At 43.5% G+C, this 27221-nt stretch overlaps 1 protein-coding gene across 1 annotated transcript in view; it reads right to left on the bottom strand.

Moving 5' to 3' along the window:
- The window catches only part of PRICKLE2 (prickle planar cell polarity protein 2), a 167622-nt gene extending 163252 nt beyond the window's left edge, over nucleotides 1-4370 (bottom strand). The window contains exon 1 of the mRNA XM_030867636.2: nucleotides 4094-4370. The gene's annotated coding sequence lies outside the window, so the exon portion shown is untranslated. The remainder of the gene's footprint in view (nucleotides 1-4093) is intronic.
- Nucleotides 4371-27221: the final 22851 nt, after the last annotated feature.

Below are 27221 nucleotides of genomic sequence, written 5' to 3'. Positions count from 1 at the left end.
TTAAGAATTCCAAAAGCTGGGGGACTCGAAAGCACCTCACAAGTAAATCAATCTGACCTTGAGTCGTCTTGGTTCAGCAGTTAGAGAACTCAAGGCAAATTAGTCAGATGTTTCTCCAGTATGAACGTGAACCCCTACACCCCCATGCAGCCCTCCTGCATCCTGCCACAAGGGGCCCTCGTGGACTGCAGCTGCGTATTGCATGCCAACGTCACAGGGAAGGGTGCAGCAGAGAGAGTCGTGGGGAGGGGTCACTAGGTCCAAACTGTAAAGGGAAGACCACACAACCACCAGAAGCATAAGCGTAAGCTCCACGTATACTGGGGGTGGACAGTCACAGGTTCCAGTCCCCCGCATGGCCACTGAGTAGCTGTGTGACCCAGAAGAGTTACAGCACCTCTCTGAGCCTACCCTTCCTCATCCGTGGAACAGGGATGATAACAGCACCTACTCCGCAGGGTTACTGTGAGGATTTTAAGCGATCAGAAAGGAAAAGCCAAGTGTGTCTCAAGGTAGAGTCCAAGGTCTCACTTGAGATGCTTCTTCACATGCAGATTTCTAGGTGTCACACATACCCCCTGAAGCAGACTCTCTTAAGAATATTTTTATGTGCAGGAAAGTCTAAGAAAGATTGATAAGACACGTAGTCTGTACTTGGCAAAGACTCAGTAAGTTAATAGCTATCATTCTATATACTGCTATCATCAAGTATAACATGTTAATATGAGACCTTTTCTCCAGGCTAGACAGTCCGAGGGCTCAAAATTAGAATTCACCTGAAATCCAGCTCAATAGATATTCACTTATCCTCAAAAGCCTAAACAAAGCCTCAACCACTGGAAAAACTAAAGGTTTTGTCATTACAGCCGCCTAGGTGAATGCAAAGGAATCTTTTGTTAATGTTACCAAGAAATCAAGTAGTCACTTCTTTTTTTTTTTTTTTTTTTTAAAGAAAAAGTAGTACAAGGCAAACTTTCAAAGACGTGATAAGCAATGTCACGTACACACTCCCTGATGTTTGGCATCTTGCCTGGGAAGGTGCTTTGGGAGGAGGAAGACCTTCGTGATGGGTATGATGATTTCTATACACAAGCTGGCTGGTAAAAAGTCAAACATGAAGCAATTCTCAAAGGCCTCTGGGCTATACTTGGAGGGAAACCATTCATGAGTTTTCCCAGACACTGAGTCCCACAGTACCTGCGTCCGTCTGTTCCCTCCAGCGTCCCTCCATCTTCCGTATCTTTTGGAAGACATCCAGATACAATCTTTGCAAAAACAAGTCTCCCTCTGCTTGTCACACAGAGCAGCAGGATATGAAAAAAGAACATCACCCCCAAAAACAAACAAACAGAAAACTGCACGGTAATCAAATGCGAAGTATCTTGGGAAAGAATCCCTTGCCATTTAGATTTTGAGAAAAAAATTTTTAAAAAAGCAAAGAAACTCTTTCGGAACATTACATTTAAACTCTCCATACAATTTCCATCAAGTTTCATTATATTCAACTAGGATTGCCATTCTGTGTTTTGGTAGCTGAAAAAAATTATTCCCTCTGCTTCCTCTCACTGACTCGGAATATCACGCTGAGTTTATATGCACCCAGAGCTCTCCTATTTGATTACACAGCTAGGAGGTGCTTCACGTGACCAGGTACCTTTCAGGAAAGATTCAGAAATCTAGCTTGGGGAGCAGAGCGTCTCTAAGATTCGGTTTTCCAAAATTATTGAAAATGGCAGATCTCTGTAAGCACTACACAAAGCAGGGCACTGGACCCCCCGGTTGTCCCTGGACGCCTTTTAATTGCCCGATCTTCACGTCGGGGGTAAACGCAGCACAGAATCACTCTGCCTTCTCGGCAAAGACCATAAATGTCACCACCAAATTGGCGAGTGCTAGTTCAAACCTTTGCCTCTCATTCCTTGAGACATCTGTGTCCCTACGGATAGCAATCCGGGCTTAAAGGAAATCTTGGATAAAGGAGCCAAGAGCTTTTCCTGCTAAGGCTGGTGGGAGGAGGCCAATGGGGAAGTGGGCTCGATAAAACTGTCTCAAAAATAAGTTCCATCTTAAAAAGCTCATGAAGGGACTGAGAGAGTTATTTCAGTTTCTCAAATGGAAGCCCAGCCCCAAAAATAAAAAAAGAAAAGGCTTGTTGAGGGAGAAGCTTGAAAGGCTGGGAGAGGTTGAGGGTATCACTGCAGAAAGATTGCCTGGTAACAGAGCTTTCTTGTATTACACCCAAAGCTGTGTACCATCTGAGGCTGATTCAGGAAAACACTCAAATCTCCTGGTAATTTCCTGCAGACAAGACATTTAATCATCTCCAAGCCTCCACCGCAAGAGAGAGAAAAAAAGCAAAAAACCTAAACCAAATGATTCACACTCTTAAAAAGGAATCTTGCCTTCGGAACAAGAACTGTTTTCTGCTCTTGAAAAGCAGCCACGATTTGTTATTCTAACAAAGTGTTCCCTTCCTCCAAACAGAAATAAAAGTCGCTCAAGGAGGGCCTGTACTGATTTCTGTTCAGCATTTCTTGAAACTTCCATCTAGTCAACAGTTTCTCCTGGCAGGTTCTCAGAAATCCAGGGAGAGCTGGGTAGTCAGTGACTAAGAACACAGCATTATTTTTCTAAGCTTTCCCCACACCCCCACTTTTTGGCCCCATGGGAAGATGTCTTATTGTAAGATGAGCAGAATTAGCTGTACATATAAATTCTTCACTGCTCAGCTCCCTTGACACCTTCATCTGAATTGCCCAACGGCTGGGAAGATTTGGCAAGTGATGATTTGAAAAAGGAAAGGCCCAAATCCTCCCCAAGTGGTATTTGTTCTGTCTGTACATACAGCGCTGTGTCCATCTCTCTAATTACTCAACTAGTTGCACAGATAAAAACATCTGTTGGCAGAAAGCAGGGAACCCAAAGTATACAAATGAGTCACACAACACCCAAACAACTGCAAACAGAGGTAATCCAGCAAAATGAGGGCTGCTACGAGCCAAAATAATTTAATAAGGGCGGAAATGGACTTGGGCAATCCATGCCTCAGACTTTGCTCCAATTCTGGAAGGCTTTTCTTCCAGCAGCCCAGCAGCCTCATCTTCAAAAGCAACAACAACCAAACCCAAAAAACAAACAAACAAAAACAACCAACCCGCTGGCCCCACACATTAGGCTTCCAAGTTCTTCCTTAGGTAGGTACACATGAGCAAACAGACTGGGGAGAGGGAGGACGCTGAAAACGCATCTTTTAAATAAAACTTACCCCTCCCCCAGCCCAATCCCTATAGATTATTTTGGTTTTAAAATTTCCCAGGATACAGCTGCCCAGGCACCCCAGATTTGCATGATCTCAGGTTAGGTCTCCCAACAGCCAAGAGGGTACATTTGCAATCCTGGGAGAGCAGGGTTCCAATGAACTCCCCCCAACAGCTTTCCCCATCCCACAGACTCTTTTCTCAGAGCTAGGAAGGCCAGGAGAGGGGGGCCTCTCCCCTACTTCCACCCCCAATTCAGAGAGAATAAATGAACAAATTTCAGAGCTGCTTAATTACAGATATCCACCAAGGAGAAAAGCAAGGAATTTTTTAAGTTCTAGGAAAACGAGCAATGAGGAATGTGGGGAGAAACACATCATCTTTTAAAGTAGACCTTCCTGGAGACATGAAACATTTTTTGAGAGTGTAAGGGAAATAAATAAGTAGGTCATTAACAATACATACATTTTAAGTACTTGAAGGAAATGAACTGTAAGAGAATAAATAAAGGCTGTTTAAAAAGCAAGTTCAGGGACGTTTAAATGTTTCCCTCGAAGAAGTCCTAATACAGTAACAACATGATCCCTGTCTCGTGATACTGTTACTATTATTGGTTAATCAAGTGCGCAAAAGCTGGGAGACGCTCAGAAGAAAATGATCCCAAAGCCCCCTCCCCATAGCTCATGACCTCCCCAGTGTCTGTGTGGCAAGGCGCATCTCTCCCAGAGGTTACTGTCCCAGTTTAAGGCCCCCTTTCCCAGAGAGGGTGTTGAGAACCACGAGCACCCGCGCCCCAGTGCCCCCTCCGTGCGCCCTGGCCCTGGGGGGCCACTTACCCGGCTCAGCCTTGCATCGCTCGCCGCTGCGGCGCCTCCACCGCCGGGAACTAAAGGGCTGGGGGGAAGGGGCCGCAGACCCAGGGGCAGGGGATGCGGCTGCGGCTAAAAAGACCAGCGGGGCGTCGGCCGCCAACTGCCCGGAGCCAGAGGGGGCCCTGCAGGGGCTCTGCGCAAGGGAGGTGACATTCCCGGGGCGCGGTGGTGGCAGCTGCTTCCCTGCGCAGCTCTGGATCCAGGAAAATCGCTCAGGTCCCCAGGAGGGACGCTTCCAGCTCTCCAGGCTGCCTCCCAGCTGCTTAAAGGGACGCCTCCCCACCTACCGCTGCGCTTATTGGTGAAAATTCCAAGCTCCAGGCCAATCCTAGGCCTGTTCCCAAATTGAGATTTCAATCAAGGGAGCTACTGCTTTAAAATTAGAAAAGGCTGATGGTGGGGGTGGGGGTGGGGGGGGGGCGGGGGGTTCAGCCACCTTTCCTCAGAAGCAGAAGGACACAGGCCCTGTGGCCCTTGCACGTGGAGGTCCCCAGAGCTGGCAGTGGCTGCAAAAGCAAAATTATGGTGTACAGGAGAATACACAAGGAAGGCAGGGAGCAGGCTGGCCCTTGGCCTTCACCCCTTCCATCTTACTCGTCCATCAAGGCTCATTCAATTTATCACAGATTTGGAGACCCTCTATTGCTGGGAAGAACCCCCCAGCTAGGCGCTTCTAAATTCTCCCCATTATTATCCCCTTCCCGGGCACTCATCACAGTTTCACTTGTTTTTTTTTTTTTTTTTTTGCTTAATCTGTCTCTCCCTTTACACTGTAAATTCCACCACAGCAGGGATGTTTCCATTCCTCATCACAGTGTTATTACTTCCTGCCTGGAACACTGTGAGCTCTCAGTAAATACTTGCGGACGGAATAAATGAATGAATAAACAAAGGAATGAACAATGATACATCCTATGTTAGCTGTGACAAGTGTTAATTAAAAGGCAGTATTCAAGAGGCCAGGTGTTTCAGTGATAGCCTCCGCCTCTTACTAGTTATATAACCTGTGCCATAGTTTCCTTGTCTGTAAAGCATGATCATGAAATCTCCCATCTCACAAGGTTGTTGTAAAGATAGTATTAGCTCATATCTGGACCACATGATGTGCCCAGTCAATAGCTACAGGCTATTGGGACAGTCAAGAGCTAGTGTTATTAATGAAATCAAAATACATTTCCTGGGACTTCCCTGGTGGCGCAGTGGTTAAGAATCCGCCTCCCAATGCAGGGGACCCAGGTTCGAGCTCCGCTCTGGGAAGATCCCACAGGCCGCGGAGCAACTAAGCCCGTGCGCCACAACTACTGAGCCTGCGCTCTAGAGCCCACAAGCCACAACTACTGAAGCCCGTGCGCCTAGAACCTGTGCTCTGCAACAAGAGAAGCCACCGCCGTGAGAAGCCCTTGCACGCAACAAGGAGTAGCTCCTGCTCGCCACAACTAGAGAAAGCCCATGCACTGCTACAAAGACCCAAGCAGCCAAATTAATTAATTAAATTTAAAAAAAATACATTTCCTGGGGGGTTGGGATGGTCTGACTGCTGGTTTGGCTTCTTGGTGAGTATTAGTCATTCACGAAACAGATGTGAATTCAGTGCCGACTCAGAGTCAGGTCCTGTGCAAGGTGCTGAGGTCACCAACTCTTAGTGAGTGGGAGCGAGCATTAGGGTTTCCCAGAGATACAGAACGAGTAGGATAGAGAGAGAGATGCGGAGATTTATTATAGGAATTGGCACCCATGGTTATGGAGATAGAAGAGTCCCATGGTCTGTAGTCTCCAAGTTGGAGAACCAAGAAAGCTGGTATTATAATGCAGTCTGAGTACAAAGGCCTGAGAACTGGGTGCCAGTGGTGCAAGTCCTGGTCCCACTCCAAAAGCCTGAGAACCAGGACTGCCAATGTCTGAAGGCAGGAAAATATGGAAGTCACAGCTCAAGCAGAGAGAGCAAATTGATCCTTCCTCCGCCTTTTTGCTCTATTCATACCCTCAATAGATTGGACGACGCCCACCCACATTGGTCAGGAGGACTCTTCTGTAGGAAGTTCACTGATTCAAATGCTAATCTCTTCTGGACTCTCCCTCACATACACACTCAAAAATAATGTTACTGGGGGATTCCCTGGTGGCGCAGTGGTTGAGAATCCGCCTGCCAATGCAGGGGCCACTGGTTCGAGCCCTGGTCCGGGAAGATCCCATGTGCCGCAGAGCAACTAAGCCCATGTGCCACAACTAATGAGCCTGTGCTCTGAAGCCCATGCACCACAACTACTGAGCCTGCATGCTGCAACTACTGAAGCCCACGCACCTAGAGCCCGTGCTCCGCAACAAGAGAAGCTACCGCGATGAGAAGTCCCCACACCACAACTAGAGAAAGCCCACGTGCAGGAACGAAATCCCAAGGCAGCCAAAAATAAATTAAATAATTTATTTAAAAAAATAAAATAATGTTACCAGCTATCTGGATATCCCCTAGCCCAGTCAAGTTGACACATAAAATTAATCACTGCAGGGTGGGGGACAGGACAGAGAAAGAGACAAAGAGAATTATGTTAAATGATACTCAGCAAAGACATATGATCAGGAATGTTTATTGTAGGACAGCTTATAATATCACAAAAACTGCAGATGATCATCCAATAAAAATAGGGGAAATGGTAAAATTATGGTACATCTATTTCATGGAATACTATACTGTTATGAGAAAAAAGAGGCAGAGTTAAGTGCACTAATAAACAATGAACTCCAAAATACATTAGTAAGTACAGTGCAGAAGGTAAAATATATCCCTGCTTGAATAAATAAATTTCCATGTATTGTATACACATATGTATGCTCTATGTGCATAAAATGCTTCTAAAACTATGCCTAAGAAAATGATAAAGGTTATTATACCTGGCAAGGTGGTTTGAGAACTAAGCAGGTCAGAGATGGAAAGGACACTAATATTTCATCATATATTCTTGTGTGTTATTTGAGTATTTTACTATGAACTTGTAATAAGCTCCTATTTCTGGCAAGATGGCAAATGATGCAGCCTGAAAATTCCAACCCTTCAAAGACCCTAGATATGCTAGGTAAAATATAATAAAAATGATTTAAAGGGCTTAGCTGACTCACAATTAAGAGAGTACCCAGGTGGTAGAAATAAAGAGGTAACTAAAAACAAGAATGATGAGCATGCAAACTCATGCTGGGGCTATGAGGTGGAAGGGAAGGTGGCTGGCAACAGGGGAATGGTTTGTCTTAGTTCCCTAGGGGCTAGGATTTGAATGCCCAAGCAGGACAGAATATGAGGCCTTGGAACAAGGAGAAGCAGGAAGTTGTTAGTAGACTCCTACAGAAAACCAGGAATGCTCCCTGAGGACTGCACCCTCAGTGAACAAATGGATTAGAAAAATTGTCAACCAACCCAAGGAAACTTGTCTTTCTATGTGTGTTCTGAGCAGGAGGGAAACGTTTAAGTTGAGAATTAGAAACACTAGGCCTATGCCTTTCTTGAGAGTGGAGTATGAATAACCAAAGGCAGAATCAGAAAACTCCAAATGAACCATTAATATAAACTTTGGTCCTGTTCACGATATGCCAAGAATTCCCCCACAGAAGAAATGAAAAACTGCCCTGGAGAGTCAGTCCTGAAACCTGGGCTAAAACTGGCCCTGCAAAGCATGAGCTCCCAATAGTAAATTACAAAACACAGAGTCAAAGGTCACAAGTCGACAAGCATGAGGATCAGAGGCTCAAGAGTTAGAGGTCGTAAAACAACACCTTGGAAAAGAACATTAATAAAATTTAAAACAGTTAAACACAAAAACGCTACAAATGAAACTCTTAAAAAAAAAAGACACGATGCCTCTCTCTCCCCACAGAGTCATTAAAATTGCAAACTGAATGGAGAGGTGAAACAGAAGGCTAAATACTGCTGAAGAGAGAAATACAGATCTCAGTGCATTACACAAGATGAAACACAAAGGGATAAAGAGGTGAGAACTACAAAAATGAGGTTAAGAGATACAGAGGATAGACTGAGAAGGGCCAACATATGTCTAATAGGTGTCCCGTTGGGACAGAAGAGACATTCAGAAGAGGCATAATGGCTAAGAATTTTCTAGAATTTATAAAACTCATGAATCTTCAGATTCAAGAAGCACAGGGCATCTCAAGCAGGATAAACATAAGAACATCTGCATGTATTAATAACTCATAAAAGTACAGTTAATAAAAAACTGAACTGAGGAAAAGGGAAACAGTTTGATAATGCAATGACAGAGTTAAGCAGAAGGCACTTAGTAGTATTAAAGAGAGGCAACTGTGCCATTCCACATTTTGAGATGGACTATATCTCCTTGGATCTTTTATCCCCAAATATAATGAATTCTGAACTATAGAAGGTTCTTACAGGCCTAGCTGTACATTAATATGGCTCCTCTGTACCAAGGTGAAGTGGCAGAGAACTCCTGGGAAAACTGTATTCATTCAGCCATTAAACAAAAGCGGCAGAAAAAACCACACACACACACAAAACAAACCAACAGAAACACAAAGCCCCTGTCCTCAGGAATCTGACTCTGGTGGTAGAGGAAGCAGATAAACAGATGGAGAGTGTCATCATAAGGGAGCATAAACGACTACAGAAACACAGAGGAATAACATCTCAACCAGCCTTGCAGAAAAGTGGTACCTGATGGAAGGCTTCCTGGAAGGGGTAACATCTACACTGAGGGAATTGGTACCCTTCGGAGGAAACACTTTAGAGTTAGGCTTGGCTTTAAATCCCGGTACTGCCACCTATCACCTAGAGACTTTGGCCAAATTATGTAACTTCTCCAAGCTTCATTCACCTCATCCGTAAAATGGAATTCACAGCACCAGTCCTGGGGTTGTTTTGAGGTTTAGGGATAATAAATGTAAAGCATTTAGCAGAATGCTTGGCCTAAAATTGATACTTACTAAATGGGTAGCTCGTGTTATTATTAGATGAAATTCAGTGCCTGGGTGGGAAAAAAATGCCTTCTGGTTTTTTTTGTTCTTTTTCTGCGGTACGCAGACCCCTCACTGTTGTGGCCTCTCCTGTTGCGGAGCACAGGCTCCAGACGCGCAGGCTCAGCAGCCATAGCTCACGGGCCTAGCCGCTCTGCGGCATGTGGAACCTTCCCGGACCAGGGCACGAACCCGTGTCCCCTGCATCGGCAGGCGGACTCTCAACCACTGCGCCACCAGGGAAGCCCTGCCTTCTGTTTCAAAAGGTGATTTTCTTCTGAAAGCCGAAGAAGACAGAGGCTTCAGCCTATTTTCATGAAACTATCTTGAAGACCATTGAATATTTACTGAATCTACCCTGCAAAAGTAACATTATCATGCTATCAAAATTTAAAGAGTTATCCAATCTGGTCCTTTTAATAAAGAAACTTAAAATACAGTTCTCCCAAAATAATTAATGAAGGCTGCATATGTTAAGTGTCAAATATGTGATTCTCTTCTGTGATAAATCCCAAAACCGTGACAGAATTCTTCTCTTTATCATGAAACCTTCAGATTCCCAACCACAAATCAACTTGAAAGAATTCAGAGTCCAGCAGGGAAAGACTGGACCCTCCTCAGTATTACTCAACACGTTTATGAATGACCTGGACAATGGATGGAGAGGGAACCTGTAAAGTCCAACCAATGATGCCAAGTTGCTGGGTCCTGCCAGTGCTCAGCAGATAAGAACACAGAGCGATATAGCCAATCTGTAGGAACGGCCTGAATTAAAGTAGAGAAATTCAATAATGGCAAGGGTTGCACCTGCCCTTTGGAAGAAGCACTGAACTGTGCAGTCTTAGAGAGGGAAGAATTGGCCAAGGCCAAGCTTTCCATTCATTTCTTCATGCATCATTTAACAAACATGTATCTAATGTCTACTAAGAGAAAAGGGTTTGCCTTATAGGCTGGGTAAACAAGGAAAAACATGAATAAAACATGATGCCTGCCTTCAAAGAGCATAAACGTAGTGATCTGAAATCTTCTTCACTTGAAACTGCCCATGCCCTCCAACATCTTCCTGCTACCATGCTGTGGTGATCTGACATTTATAAACCATCCTAAGTTTGCACTAGAGACTAAACCCCATCATGTTTCACAATGGCAAATAGATTTCATCTCTTGGGCTAACACCGATTGATTAGTAGTGGATTCCTGGAGTGCGATTTGATAAGAAGTCTGAGGCTACATATGGCAGGAAAGCATGCTGTGATTGATTAGTGATGTCTGTCATGTGGATGGAGAAGGAGTGACAGCACTAGTGCTATAAATCTGACATCTCCCATCTAGTCCAACCCCCTCATTCCACAGATGAGAAAACAGAACAGATCTTTCTTTCTTCCTTTTTAAATTCAGCAACACTAGCAGGGGCAACCGAGGAGAACCTCCACATCTGAAATGTTGCTGAGAGAGAAAAAAAATCTAGAGCTTGGAATATTTCTGATGAGCTTTTAAGATATGCACTCAAATCCTTTAGCAGCCTTTGTATTCTGCAGCAAACAGACTAAATGGAGAAAGCTACATGCTTTGATCTCCTGGTTAGCTACAAACAGCATACCTCCCACCCCACTAGACACACACAAAACTACATAAAACATATATACTTTGAGTATGCTTGAGGATTTAAAATGCACTGGGGGACAGAAATGTCTATAAAATGAATATATTTCAGAAATACCAAGTGAATGAAATACAGAGAACAGCAATTAACAGGTTATTTAAGAAAGAACAAAGATTTTTATCATTTTATTCGGTTAAATGGTACCGATATCATCAGCCAAAGAAAGGAAAAGAAAAGCTCTTATTTATTCTCATAAGACACTTTATATCCTGGGGACTCTGTAACACTAACTAAGGAGATAGAGTCTGTCCCTGTTAAGCATTTCCACACCCTATCTATCAACACTCACAACCATCACCCGGTCCTATCACAAAGAATCCTGGCTCATTCCCTTCGAAGGACAGAATGGTATAAAGGGACAACTGATAAGCAGGAAGCCCAACCCCAGCCTGATTCAGATACAAAGAACAAATTGTAGCATTCGATTAATATGCCAGCTCTTCTGTCATGCTAACTGCAAAGTGAATTCTATGGAAAACCAACTCCTTGAGAAATAGGTCTAATTAATTCAGTTACATAAACTCCAGTGAAATATTAGGGGGAGGAGATGGGGAAGGGAGGAAGGGAGGAAGGAAGGGAGGGAGGGAGGGAGGGAGGGAGGGAGGGGAGAAATGAACAAATGAAAATAAATGATTGAGAGAATGTGAAGAGAATGCTCTGGAGATCGCTGGGTTTACCTGGGGGCCCCAAAAAATATGTTCTGACTTAAGGTGATAGGAAACCTACTTATATTTCAATCAAACACTTTGTTGAAGGCTTGGGTAAGATATTAAAAGATGAACAACTGGGAATTCCCTGGCGGTCCAGTGGTTAGGACTCCACACTCTCACTGCCAAGGGCCCACGTTCAATCCCTGGTTGGGGAGCTAACATCCCACAAGCTGTGCAGTGTAGCCAAAAACAAAAAACAAAAAACAAAGATGAACCACCAACAACAACCCTTTAACGCGTACGTTGGTCAGATTAGTTTTTCCCCACAAAACTCACTCATTTGCATACCACCTTCAGGATTTCTGCTAAATCTGCTTCTGCTAAATACCGTGTTCATGATATGTCATATTGAATGTGTCTTATATTACTATTTATATTGAATAAACAAGTTGTGGGACATCCAGACCATGGAATACGACCCAGTGAGTAAAAGGACCGAACATAAGCAACAAGATGGATGAATCCCAAGTACGCAGTGCGGAGAGAGAGACGGCAGACTGAGAAGGCTGCATATTGTATGACTGCCTCATGTGACGTTCCAGAAGAGGCAAAATTATAGGCACAGAAAGCCAAGGGTTGGAGACGGAAGGTGGGATTGAGAAAAATTTAGAAGGTGATAGAGAACTGGTCTGTATCTTGGTTGGGGCACTGGTCACATGACTGGATGTATTTGGAAAAACTCACGAAACGGTAAACCTGAGAGTAAATTTTACTGTATGCAAATCTAAAGAGTGAAAAACAAAAACCCGAAAGTTAAAAACATCCCTCGTATCACTTTGGCTTTAATTATTCCTGTATTAAGCATTTTCCTATTATTTTGTTTCTGTAAAGATGTTTAACAAATTACTCAAAAAACAGTTACTGAGGAACTGTGGTGTGCCAGAGGCTATGACCATGACATTGTTCCTTCTCAACTAAAAAGGGAGATGATCAAGTTTTAGAGAAGCACCAACTCTAGCACCTAAGTGAGATCTCCTTGTTGATGTACTTACAAAGTTTAGAACACTGAAAAGAGAACTGTTTTTAACCGGGTAACTCAATGTTAGTTAATTAATGGATTCTGGACCACCCCAAGCCATCTCACGTTCTGGGAAACAGCGCTAGAAACTGGAAGCTCCATGAGGGAAGGGATTGTGTCTGTCTTATTCTGCACAGTAATCCTCAGCACCTAACACAGCAGACACTTGACAACCATTCACAAAATGAATGAAATAAACCATTCAGTTGTATCTCATGCTCCACCCCTGCAGAAGAGAAAACTCCTGAGGCAGTTCAGTTCATCAGTAGACAGCTGGATCCTGGATTAAGTTCTTGCTTACAGTAAGCTGGCAGCCGATACGCCACCAATGTGGATCACAGACAGCCAGGCCAGCTAACTCTTCCACTCAGTGTCTTTCAAAACCCTGAGTCTTTATCTTCTATCAACCTCCTTCTATGCACGGTTCCTCATGGGACATGGCTTCAAACCAACGCTTTTACATCCCAGCCACTTAAAAATGTGACACTTCAATTAAATGAGGAGGAATTATTGTCAGTGCTGCTCGGTGAGATACGGTCCCGTAAGAAAATATCCATGCTTTTTAGAGAAACCTGTTTAGGTATGTAAGGTTAAAATAACATGATGTCCGAGATTTGCTTTCGAATACTTAGGAAGGAGAATAGTAAAGGAGGGGGGAAAGAGGGAGGAACCGTAAGCCAAAGGAAAGAGAGATCGATGAGGGAAATGTAGCAAAATTTTGATAATTGTTAAATCTATTACACAGGGATTCATTGTACTATTCTTTCTACTTCTGATTATGTTTTAAAATGTTCTTAATAACGAAAAACTTGCAAGCATGATTTGACCAGGGCAGAATAGGGTGGGTTTATGCCCTTCTCGTTCCAGATTCGGTGCTTCTAAGATCATATTAACTGGATTCTCACTGAGCTGTTGACCAAAACCTGTATAAATGTAGGTCGTTTGTTTTTCTTTTCCCTTCACGCATCTCTCACTAGACTCTATCTACTTTATTCTACACCTGGGTAGCTGGGTTTCTGGCTCCAAGTGCAGGTCTGTTCTTTTTTTATTTTTTAATTCAGCCCGTCATCCCTGTTCATGCTAGAATTTGGGACTCTCCATCTGCTTCCTAATGCCAAGTATCACCAAGTACATTAGTTTCCAAATGCCAGACTATGTGTATGTAAGGACCATCTGCGATTTTGTCAATTCTGCAGATTCCTGGACCCCGACCCTGGAAATTTAAATTCATTATGTTTGGGATAGGGCCCAGAACTTGTATTTTTAAAGCTTTCTTAAAACCAAACTAATATATTCATTACTTCTCCATTATATCATCAAGTACATTAGAAAAATTGATGAATGATACCTAAAGATTGAACAGAATCTCTTCATTATTACATTTGGGGGAGGGAAGAAATGGAAATATTTCTATTATCTTTGATTACTATCCCTAAATTGAAAAGGCAAACTTTCCAGTTCGCAGGGGAAACGGATGCCTCTCATTTCCCCTGAGCATTTCTAACAGAGGTAATCTGTATGATATGAGGTCTAGGTATCAGCATTTTCATTTTCTGGGTCTAAATCTTGACATCTCTTTTCTTGGTGGTTATGGGAACATTCTGGCCCTGCATTTTCAGGTATATTACTTTGGAGGTGTATGCCACATTCAGCCATGCTCACCTGCATCCACTGTTTTTGGAAAACAAGGAAGCATTATGCAAATGAATACGCCCCTCCCATTTTCTCCCACTCTCTGACTCTAGGAGAACTCTCTCACGGAATCCTTGCAACAGACCTTTGAAGCAGTAACTACGAAGATCCCCATTTTTCAAAGGAGGAAACTGAGGCACAGAAAAGTTAAGTAACCTACCTCTAGTATACACAACTTGTAAGCAGCTGGGATGGGAAACTGAGAACTAATGGTAGTTCACTTCTACGAACTTTTCAGGCGCTCAGACATTTTATCCATTCACCTGTCCACCTGACACTTATTGAGCACCTACTTTACACAAGCCATTATAGTAATGAGCTCTGGGTACATAGATATAAAAGAACACAACCCACACTCAAGAGTAACGCAGTCTGCGGGAGAGAGACAGATCTGTTATACATACACTGATAAAACAGAGCACGGAGCGATGTACCCTGGGTATGAAAAAGTACTGTGGAGTGAGTGACCTGGACCAACACAAGAAGGTGATGGTAGCAGCAAGTCTCAAAAGAATGAGGAGGAATCCTTGAGGTCGAAAAGGGGAGAAACACACTCAGGCAGATGAAATTCAAGAGAAGCACATTCAGGCTTGAAAGAGACCCGAGAGTGGCAGGAAGGCGACATTTTGTAGAGCTAATCAACCTTGGCAGTATTGACACTGGGGGCTGGATAATTTGTGATGGAGGCTGTCCCGTGCATGTAGGATGTTGACCAGCATCCTTGGCCTCTACCCACTAGATGCCACTAGTATCCCTGATTGTTATGATAGCCCCAAATATCTCCAGACACCACCAAATGCCCCTAACCACAGATGCAGCCCATGGAGAACCCGGACTCCTGGGAAAGCCTGCCTGTATGCATGAAAAGAAAGAAGGGCAAGAAAGGAGAGTTTGCCAGTGACTGAAAAAAGGGAGAGGGAGGTAGTTTGGGCCTAGATCATGAAACAAGCCAGCCAATCAGGCCCCTCCAATTCTACATCACCATCTGGCCACTCTGAAGTTCATTTCCTTTAAAAGGGCCTCCTCCCAATTCCAGGCTGCGCGTGCAATCCACTTTAGAAGATATAATTTTGATAATTACTTTGGTTTCCAGCTTGGACACGTAATGCCTACTATCTAACCATGTAGGAGGTAGAATTCTGAGATGGTCCCCAAGACTCCTGCCCTGGGGAATACACATGCCTTCTCTCAATTTTTCAAACACTAACCTAGGTACTGCTGCAAAGGAATTTTGCAACTGTAATTTGAGGTCCCAAATCAGTTGACCTTAAATTAAGGAGTTTATCCTCAATGAGCCTGACCTAATCCTATCACCCCTTGAAAGAGACTGGGATCTTCCTGGACACACAGATTGAAAGGGTGAGGGGCATTTGATGTAAGAGAGATTCTTAGTCATTGGCTTTGAAGATGGAGGGGGCCACATGGCAAGGACCTAAAAGTTGCCGTTAAAAGTGCTCTTGGTAGAGCCACTATGGAGAACAGTATGGAGGTTCCTTAAAAAACTGAAACTAGAACTACCATATGGCCCAGCAATCCCACTCCTACACATATACCTGAAGAAAATCAGATTTCAAAAAGATACATGCACCCCAATGTTGACTGCTGCACTATTTACAATAGCCAGGACATGGAAGCAACCTAAATGCCCATCAACAGAGGAATGGATAAAGCAGGTGTGGTACATACATACAATGGAATATTACTCAGCCATAAAAAAGAATGAAATAATGCCATTTGCAGCAACATGGATAGACCTAGAGATTGTCATACTGAGTGAAGTAAGTCAGACACAGAAAGACAAATATCATATGATATCGCTTATGTGTGGACTCTAAAAAAAGGGTACAAATGAACTTATTTACAAAACAGAAATAGAGTCACAGGTGTAGAAAACAAACTTACGGTTGCCAGGGGATAAGGTAGGGGAGGGATAAACTGGGAGACTGGGATTGACATATACACACTACTATATATGAAAGAGGTAACTAATAAGGACCTACTGTACAGCACAGGGAACTCTACCCAATACTCTGTAATGGCCTACATGGGAAAAGAATCTAAAGAAGAGTGGGTACATGTATATGTGAAACTGAGACACTTTGCTGTACACCTGAAACTAACACAACATTGTAAATCAACTACACTCCAATAAAAATTAAAAGAAAAAAAAAAAGCTCTGCGGTGACAGCTGGGAAAGAGGGACCTCAGTCCCGCCGCAAGGTACTGAATCCTGCCAACAGCTCGATGAGCTCGGAAGATGAGCAGATGAGAATGCAGATGAAAACGTCTTGATTTCAGCTTTTTGAGAATCTGAGCCAAGAAGAAAACCACACCCTGCCCCACGGCACCACGAGATAATACATATGGGTATTGTCCGAGGCCACTAAATGAGTGGTAATCCACTGTGCAGCCACGGAAAACGCAACCTAGACCCCTCAGTCCTCCAAGGTCCCGCTTCCATCCTTCCTTCTCCATGAGGCCTCTCCCCGCTCCGCGCAGAGGGCAAGCCAGGCCACTGCAAGTTTCCCCAAATCACCACTCTCCTTCTCATGCCGATTCCGCTGTCCCAAACACTTGATGTGACATTTCACATGGATAAACGACTGCTCTGCCTACCACTGAATATGTCCTGAAGTGTTACATGTTGTGTTTGTTGGCCCCTCTCCTTCCCTCCCCTTCCACAGAAATCAGCATTGGGAAGATAGCAGTCATCGCTTGAAGGATCTTCTGAATTTCTCACATAGGCCTATCAGAGCCCATTGTAGACACTTATTAAATCATTACTGATTGATGGTCGGGTTCCCCACCCCTTACCCCACACACAAGGGGATGAGAGGGTATTGCAAACCACTGTCCAATTCACGTTATGACTGAACTGACTTGGAGTAATACGTTAGCATCCAAAAGAACCATTTGTATTTCGATAATGACTTAAATGAGATCACCCTCATTGGTGATCATTACTCTCAAGTCAAGGTGACCTCTCATGGGTCACTTAACTCTCAGGGTCAAGCAATTAATCAGTTACTATGAGCTGCCCAAGAAAAAGTCTCCAGGCTCCCTGCATTTTCCACTCTCTTGCTGCTCCTCCCATCTAGATGTAAATAACGCTTGATACTTCTGGTCACTGGGCTTGATGTTTAGTCTCCTTGTTAGAAGATCCGAATTAGGAGTTTTCCAAAGGAAGCCTTCCATTACCACTGTCCACTGAATATTCTACCCTCCTCTGGAGGGGCACCAAGAGAATTTCAAGAATCACCTTTCTCTAGGAAAATGATGAGCACAAAGAGAGGAGTATGTAGACATTATTAACTAAAATAAGTTAAATCAGATGGCATCACTTATCTTTACTGACCCAATCGCCCTTCACCATGGAATTGAAAATGTGAAATAACTGAACACTTAAAGGTCTATTTGTAGTAAGCAGCCTTCACCTTCAGATTTCTTTCCAGGATAATTTCAGGAATTAGAGCTCCTGGGACCTCAATTTGCCAGCTAACCTATGTGTACATTCTGTTCATTTCTGTAATTATCAGCAGGTCGGTTAATATGACTCTGATAATTGCAATCCTTGGGGCTGATTATATCTCAAAATTATGTATGCTAAAGAACTAATAGTTATGGACAAAACTGGGAGCTCGAACTTATAAGCTATGGAGTCACAGCTTCCTTGGGTAGCATAAAAATGATCAGGCTGTAAAAAGTCAACCTTCACTCTGGCCTCATTCAACTCCCCAGTGAGTTATGCTAATGAGACCAAACAGAGGCCCTCAAGTTACCAAGCAGAGTACCAGGGAACGAGGTAGGCAGGATTTACATTTGGTAAATGCATAGCGTGAGAGATGAAATATAAGTGTTTCTGGAAAATTATTACTCATAGTAACGGATTCTCTAGAGGAGGGTAGAGAATGTCTGTCAGCTATGTTACTGCCCACGTACAGCTTCCACAGCAAATACCACTAACTGATCACTAAAGCACTCCTTCCAGCTGGGCCTGGAGCCAGCCCCAGACTCTTTCTCAACACAACTCTCCCGGGAAGAAAAAGCTCCTCCCAAACGATCCCAACTGGCCCACAAGATAAAGTCAATTTGCCTCTTGTTGAATTAAACGTACTAATGGTTCTCCCTCTTCACCTAGAGCCATGCCTGCATTTGGCTGTTTTGTTTTGTTTTTTTTTTTAATGCAGGAAAGGAAAAAGAACACACAGAAAAAGAACACAGGAACTGAAGCATGTCAGCTACTCGGCTCTATCCTGCCCACTGTTTGCAGAAATCATCAGGTGGCCAAGAGCCGCTCTCTTTAAGTACTTGGAAGTTCTAAACATTTTGCCATGAGAGCTTCAGAGCAAAGTGAGGCGGCATCTTCTCCGGTTTCTTTGAAGGCTCCTCTTTCTCTGTGCCTCCTTTTAGTGCAGTCCTTGGAGGTTCTCTCCTGGGCTCTCTTCTTGTACAGCTCTGAAGGTGAGCTGAGCAACTCCCCTTCTCTCCAGTGGCACCTATCACCCTCTGTTGGCTGACTGATGTGTTCAGCGTCGGGCCCTGCTCTAGGGGCTGGGGATGTGGCAGTGAACAAAACAGACACAGTCACTGTGGAACTTATATTCTACTGCAGTGGAGAAAGACAATCAGCAAATAAGATGAGAAGTGCTAAGGGGCAAAAGAAAGTCAAACGAGGGGAAAGAAGGATGGGCAGAGTACAGAGGTGCTGGCTTAGAGAGTGCTGATGACCACAGATCTCCTTTTTATCCCAGAGATCTTTCCTAAGGTTCAGACTCGCGCATCCTAACTACCTTTTGGGTATCTGCGCCTGGAAGTCCCACAGACACAAAATTCACCACACCCACCACGGATCACCACCCTCTTCCAAGTTTTCTTCCCCAGTGGAACCATCTACCCAGACTCCTAGGTCAGACACCCGATGGCATCCTTAACTCCTCCATTCCCTCTACTTCCAAACAGCTTCTAAATGCCCCTCCACCACCCATGCCCTGGTCCAGGCACCATTCTCTCTTTCCTGGGCTGCTGCACCAGCCTTACTCATCGCCAGAGATCCTGCCGCTCCTGCCATCCCATCCCAATTCCACTTTACACACTGCGTCTGGAATGACCTTGCTCAATGATACATCTGAGCACATCACTCTCTGCTCACAACTCCGCAGATCAAGGACCCTGACTCACAGAGACCTTCAGGATCTGACCCTGACTTACGGCGCCAAGTTTCTTTATCAGAATGGTCCCCCATGGGCTTCCCTGGTGGCGCAGTGGTTGAGAGTCCGCCTGCCGATGCAGGGGACATGGGTTCGTGCCCCGGTCCGGGAGGATCCCACATGCCACGGAGCGGCTGGGCCTGTGAGCCATGGCCGCTGAGCCTGCGCGTCCGGAGCCTGTGCTCCGCAACGGGAGAGGTCATAACAGTGAGAGGCCCGCGTACCGGAAAAAATAAATAAATGAATAAATAAATAATCCCCCAACTCCAGCTAAACTGCCCTGTTTGTAGGTACTCTGGTTTCTTGCTCTTACTGCCCCTGTTACCTGAAACCCAGTTCAGTCCTTTCCCCTCAAGTAATACCCACTCATCCTCCACACATCTTTGACCTCTGGGAAGCCTTCCTGGACCTCAGAAGACCCTCTCAGGTGCCCTGCCTGTTGACCAACACAGCAATCAGCATGCTGTCGAACACACAATAGGCACACATTCAACACTCCTTGAATAAATGAGTATGTCAACGTACAGATCCCTTTGTGTAACTGTAACCAATTTCTTACAGGTTTTTCAGGTATCCTGATTCATGTGTCCTTAGTGATCCAGGCATCTGAAGACAGGAATTCCCAGGCTTGGGGCAAGTCATTTATTGTCTCTGAGCCTCAGTTTCTTCACTGAATAATATTTCCTACTTTGGGGAGGTGTCATGATGAGAAAGTGAAACGGCGCCTTAAAAGACCTAGCACGTGACTGGTACAATGTGGATTTGCAAATGGTAGCTCTTATTATTTAAAAAAAAAATTTTCTGCCTGCAAGTCGGGCAGAGAACAGAAGTGCTTTCTGAGATGGTGTCATTTCCTGGAGGTCATCAGACCTAGGGGAAAATGATGAGGAAAACCGCATCCTCTTTATCGAACGCCCTCCTTTCCTTTTGAAGATGTCTCCAGCACTTTGGTCTTGCTATTCTGTTTTTATTCGGAGTCCATTTAGCTTTAAGCTCACAGTTTTTATTTTGATACACACTGCATTTTAACAAGTAGGTCAAAGCCATTTTATACTTGCAATATGATTACCATAGTAATCGCTGTATTTTATAACCTGCAAAATGCTCCCAGGGAGACCAGTAGGGACAGCTACAGTTTGTAACAAAAACAATAATTTCAGCCCTGCAGAATAAGCTCCTCTTAAAAACTCTCTTGTTGCAGGTATTAATTTTTGAGGCTCCCACAATATTTGGAAACGGCAACTGCTAATGACTAACTGAAGATACAGTCAAGAGCTTTATTTGAATATGTCTTTACTTTTAGCAGCTTTATGCTGGAGAGTTAATATTAATAAGAATAAAAATAGTAATAGTAGCAGCTAATACTTGTACAGTGCTTGAAGTAGACTGTCTGCAAAAATGGTCTAAATAATTTCTCTGCCAGTACTCTCCCATACTGGCTATGGGCTTGGTTTGATTATAGGACGTGCTTGGACCAATGAAATATTAGTCAATGTAACTGAAGCAGAGGCTTGAAAAGCAACTGTACATTTGGCCTTTGCTCTTTTGCTGCTGTTAGGAAACCTGTGACCACAACCACGTGAACAAGCCCAGCTCCTGTTGTCACAGATGCCATCACACTAAACACGTGAATGAAGCATCCAATAGTCCAATCCAGACCCAGACAACGAGGCTCAGACCAGAAGACCTACCCAGCCTGCCTGAATTATGAGAAATAGAGAACTGTTGTTCTAATCTACTAAATTTTGGGGTGCTTTGTTATGCAGCATGAGAAAACTGATACAATGTTTTACATAAATAAAGTGCTTTACATAATGAATGCTTCAAACTGCTTTCCGTAAATAAACTCATTTACTCCCTACAATAAATAAACTCATTTACTCCCTACAACAACCCTTTGGGGACAGTACTAGTACGTAGTTCACAGATGAGGAAGTGAAAGCACACACAGAGATCTGCTAACTACCTAAAAGTCACATAGCTAGAATACAATGGAGTCAGAATTTGAACCCAGTCCCTCTGGCTCCAGAGTATCTGCTCCCAAACTACACAACACTGATGATAAACTTTTCTAACTTTTCTCCTACAGAAATATTTATCTTATACATATGAAAAGTATTGTTTAATGTGAACAATTACATCAGTGATGAAGAGCACCAAACACGTGCTGTAAGGAACTACCACGGGAAGACATTTTGGATCCTGAAAGCAGGAGATCAAAAGTACCCCCAGTCATTCATGCACCAAATTCCATTAAAAAAATCTGACTGATACAATATAACTTTTAGAATGAATTTTGAAAATATAAAGCAAATAATAAGCTTCAATCAGTCTTTATTATTTTAAATGTTTTAGGTTGTGTGCTTCCTCAATGCTTTCTACATTTTAGTCTAGTCAATTCATCACAAAAGCAATACGAGCTTTTTAAACATAAAGTACATAAACTATAAGTGAGTCCCTCCCTCCCTTGTTCTCACCCTCCAAATTCACCTTCTAATGTAACAACTATTAATAATTTAATGTGCTTCTTTTATACTTTTTCTTTAATTATGCAAACATAGTTATTAAAGGCTTACCAAGTTACTGTTCTTTAAAATTAAAAATAAAAAAATCTGTTGACTATAAAGAGCATATTTTAACAGCTTCATCATTCAAAGAAATCTTATAAAAGCCTCAGTCCATTATAATCAAGTATCTACAAAAGTGACAATTATTCCTTCACTTTACACAACCAGCAGAAAGGCTAGCCTCTATAACACATATACAGAAAGCCAGTTTTCTGGTCTTTTGGTCTACAATAGAATTCTTATCTGAAAAGCCCTACCACACCTTTCAGAACTGAAGTCAAACTCTCAGAACGGCCATGCTAGATGGCAGGCCAGGAGACCTAAAACAAGTCTTTAAAATCGCACACACACACCAAAAAAAAAACAAAAACAGAAAAACAAGCCTAGCAAATGCATAAACACAAAAATGAGAGGCCATCCCAGCCTAAAATAAGAGTAAAGTTGAATAGAATAAATTCTCTTAGAAAGTAAGAGTGTCAATATATATTCCAAGTTGTTAAGAACCATGGGAACAGTTTCTATCAAGTGACAGAATCCTAGCAAAGCATTTCACCTTCCATTAAACCCAAAAATGTAATTTAAAAAAAAAATCCAACTTAAAATATTTTATTTGGATCAAAAGCTTTTGTCCCAATGACAAATGACCTTTGTATAGAATATGTAAAAAATGAACACTAACATAGGAAACATTATCTTCGCACCCACTTTGCCGTGTTTTCCTTCTTCACAATATGCTATTCTATATAAGATGTGGATAAAGAATGTGATCAGATAGGGGTAGTCAAAATTCACTTCAGGACTTCCCTGGTGGCACAGTGATTGAGAATTCGCCTGCCAATGCAGGGGACACAGATTCGAGCCCTGGTCCGGGAAGATCCCACATGCTGTGGAGCAATGAAGCCTGTGCGCCACAACTACTGAGCCTGCGCTCTAGAGCCCGTGAGCCACAACTACTGAGCCCGCAAGCCACAACTACTGAAGCCTATGGGCCTAGAGCCCGTGCTCCACAACAAGAGAAGCCACCGCAATGAGAAGCCCGCACACCGCAATGAAGAGCAGTTCCGGCTCACCACAACTAGAGAAAGCCTGAGCGCAGCAACAAAGACCCAACACAGCCACAAATTAATTAATTAATTATTTTTTTAAAATTCACTTCAGATTTCATAAGGGCAACCTATTGAAACTCTCAGAAAGGGAGGTACTCCTGATGCTTCTACTTGGTAAGATAAACATGAAGGACTGTCCCATTATTTTCATAAAGTAATATATTCCGCATATTTAAGGGCACTGAAACCCCACTTAATTCAGAACAGTGCTGTTGGGCACTGTATTTATATACATACATAGTATGTATATTACAGATATTGAAAGCTTTTTCTTTAACTTATAATTAAACCACGAGTCTGTAATTCGGATGGGTAAATAAGGGATGATGATGAGAGGAGTATTACTTAGTACAGGAGCCACTACTGAGCTCTTTGCTTTTACTTGTTCATCCACTCAAGACATCCTCACTGAGCATCTACATATGCCAGGTCATGGGACAGGTCCCAGGAATGTAAGGGAGAACAAGATGAACAGTGAAATGGAAGATACACCCCAAAGGAGTGGACGAGAAGACTGTAAGCATAAAAAAGATTGTACCGCTGCTAAGTTTTCCTCCTTCTGACAAATCTACTTAAACCCCCCAAACAGTAAATAAGTTACTATGCAATTTTTCTTAACATCTTTATTGGAGTATAATTGCTTTACAATGGTGGGTTAGTTTCTGCTGTATAAGAAAGTGAATCAGCTATACATATACATATATCCCCATACCTCCTCCCTCTTGCGTCTCCCTCCCACCCTCCCTATCCCACCCCTCTAGGTGGTCACAAAGCACTGAGCTGATCTCCCTGTGCTATGCAGCTGCTTCCCACTAGCTATCTATTTTACGTTTGGTAGTGTATATATGTCCATGCCACTCTCTCACTTCGTCCCAGCTTCCCCTTCCCCCTCCCCGTGTCCTCAAGTCCATCCTCTACGTCTACTATGCAATTTTTTAATAACTGAATTAGGATCAGGAGATTTCACTCATTCATTCATGTGTGGAACGTCCCTATGTGCCAGGCACCCTAACAAGTGCTGGATATATAAAGGGAACTAGACATGGCTCTTGCCTTCACGGTGTTCTTTCATAAACAGGCAAATACCAGTAAGAACAAGGTGGGACGGAGTCACGTAGAAAGAACACTTAACCTGGTTTTAGGGAGGAGGTCTCCCCAGAAAAGTTATATCCAAGTTAATACCTCAAGGATGAGGTTCTCTTTGGGCTTTTAAAATGGAATTCCGTTTAAAACATTTAATTTCTAGCCAATAATTCAAAAGCTTCTTCTTGCTTTGAGTGAGACCCTGCATCAGGCCCCCAACACAATCATTCTCCAATTTTAATGCATCCAAGTCACCTGGGATCCTGTTTAGATGCCGACTCTGACCAATGGGACTGAGGTGGAGCTGAAATTCTGTATTTCTATCCAGCTTCCAGGAGATGCTGAGGCCGCTGCTCGGGGGACCACACTTGGAGTAGCCAGGCCCTGGCATAAAAGGGCCCCTGGCCCACAGATGTGTTGTGTTTGGCTGGCGTAGTGCTCCCGGAAGTCTCCGTTAGCTGGCAACTTGTAAAAATCCGGAGATTTTATATAACAAGCAGGATCTCCAGCTTCTTTTGAAAAATTTACATCAGACAAAGTTGGCCCTAAATTTCCTCAAGGCGGCAGTCAGCCAGAGGTAGGGAGAGGCCTGTGACCTTGGGTTCTCCACAGTGACCTTGATCCCACAAGAGCTCTTCCCACCACTGACTGACTCTACATGCCCTGTGCCCCCGTAGGTGGTCTAGCAGGTGGAAAGTGTTAACAGCCCGCCCAACCCACCCAACGTTCTTCCAGGAGCAGCCTGCACACCTGGAAGGAAGTGACGCCATTAACTGATGATAAAGGACCAACAGCCTTTTATGGAAACAGCACAGGGTTTCTGTTGCCAAATTCATCTGGCTTGGCAAGTGCCTGACCTGCTCCGAGGTGGCCCTTCACAGAGATAACGGGGCATCCATGGGGGGATGTGCATGGACCGGACGACTGCAGGGCTGCCAGGCTTAAATGCCACTCTGGGGTGCAGCCCAGGAAACACTCAGCTGGCTGAGGATCCTGAGAGCCCACCCTTATCCTTTAAGGTGTCAGCACCTGAACGCATCTGGAAACACTTCTCAGACTCAAGCCTTGTCCAGAAGTGGGGGAGGGTCTCCACCTGGAGAGAATGTGCGTGTTGGCAAGCGTGTGAGTGCGGGCAGGCCAACAGACCACAGGTCTTCTCACCATGGAATATTAATCTGCACACTGGCGCTTGGCTATTTTTACGTTTGAATGATGTCTCTTCATTTGGATGAGATAGAAATGTTCCGCTTCGTGGCTCAGGCTCCTAAGATCGCAAAAGCCCTCCAGAGACATCCCTGCCATCTATGTATTAACAGACAGAGTGAAAAGGACTGATAAAATCTTTAGTATCAATTGATGAAAACTATACCAGGAATCACGTATTCTCTGGTGCTTCTGATGGCCAATGTGTCTGTCATTTCCTATGATGAGAAAGATCTATTAATACTGTGGCAGGAGCGGAATTAGGGCTTGTGAACAATAAAAGTGGCCAAGTCATTTGTTTGTGGCTGCCATCATGCATCTTGTTCCTCATTACTTTTCTTTACTAGGGTCATATTTTTGGGATTCCCTGGTGGCGCAGTGGTTGAGAGTCCGCCTGCCGATGCAGGGGACAAGGGTTCGTGCCCCGGTCCGGGAAGATCCCACATGTCGCGGAGCGGCTGGGCCCGTGAGCCATGGCCCCTGAGGCTGTGCGTCTGGAGCCTGCGCTCCGCAACAGGAGAGGCCACAGCAGTGAGAGGCCCGCGTACCACAAAAAAAAAAAAAAAAAAGTAACTAGGGTCATATTTTTGATTTGGACCTATCTTTACCTGTCACTTTGAATTGTTAGACCAAAACTTTGCATTTTCATAGAATCAGTGGTATGAGATGGAGTAGAAATTTAAAATAAAATCATTGACAAGGAATAAATGCTTAAAGCAACCGGAGGAAAAAATGGAGCTTAGAGCTCATGCATATTAATGCAGACACATGATCATGCCACACACAGTCATATTAATGTTGTGAAAGTAATAAGAAGGATCTGAGAGAACCCATATCCTTTTGACACACACATACTGGGGAATATGAGGATGATCCAGTCTTTCTGTTTGTTTGCTTGTAGTATTTAAATCCCAATTTTTAAAGCTTTCCAGATAATGGACTTCGGCATAAATAACAAACACATGAGCTGCTCTAAAAAGCACATTGTCCAACACTACAGGGCAACCTAAGTTGAACTAAGTGGATCCAGAAGTTCCTCTCCAATTACTACCAACAACTCGTAATCATGCAGCCTCTGAGTGAATGACGCTGCATTAAACACAATACACAGTTGTATTCACTCACCACAACTGTCACTAAATGATCGTATGATCACCTGTTCCATGTTGGTCTTCCATTCAAGAACATAAAACTACAAGATAGCAAGGCCCACATTTATCCATGACGATAATCCCAGATTCCCATAGCTCTTGGTACACAGTAGGTGCTTAAATATTTATTGACTCATCGAATGAACAGAGATTAAATGAGTGAATAAAACTGGACTAGGAAACAGTCACCGCCCTTAAGAAAGTTGAACTCAAAATGGGAACTCACTCAGAGAAACACAGACTCCTCATGACTACTTTTAAGGAAGGCACTGATACACTGACACTTAGCATTGAAAAGAGCTAGAAGCAAACAGATCAGGTAGGAGTTTAAGAGAATCTAGCTAATCAGGAAAATGCTTCTAGTCCGGGAGAGAAGAACTAGAGTCAGACCCTAATTATCACCACTGTGCTTTTCAAGCACCAAATGCAAACTTGGGAACTTGAATGATGAACTCAAGTCAAAATGAAGAGGTTGACATTTTTCAAGATTCAGGAAATCATCTCTCTTGTTTTTTTCAACTGCACTTCAATAGTTTTTCAAAGCTCCCAGAGCAACAGAGCATTCAAATATTCTGAGCAGCAATGACTATGACTACATCTGGAACTTTAATGAAAATCTTAAAGGTTGACTTGACTCTCAAGTCCTTCAATAACAACAACAACAATGGGGCCCAAGTGAGAGCTCCAGAAGGGAGTGTGCAACTATCAAATGTAAAAT

Source organism: Globicephala melas, chromosome 11, assembly GCF_963455315.2.
Source record: "Globicephala melas chromosome 11, mGloMel1.2, whole genome shotgun sequence".
Lineage (NCBI taxonomy): Eukaryota > Metazoa > Chordata > Mammalia > Artiodactyla > Delphinidae > Globicephala > Globicephala melas.
This window is presented reverse-complemented; position numbering and strand designations above follow the sequence as displayed.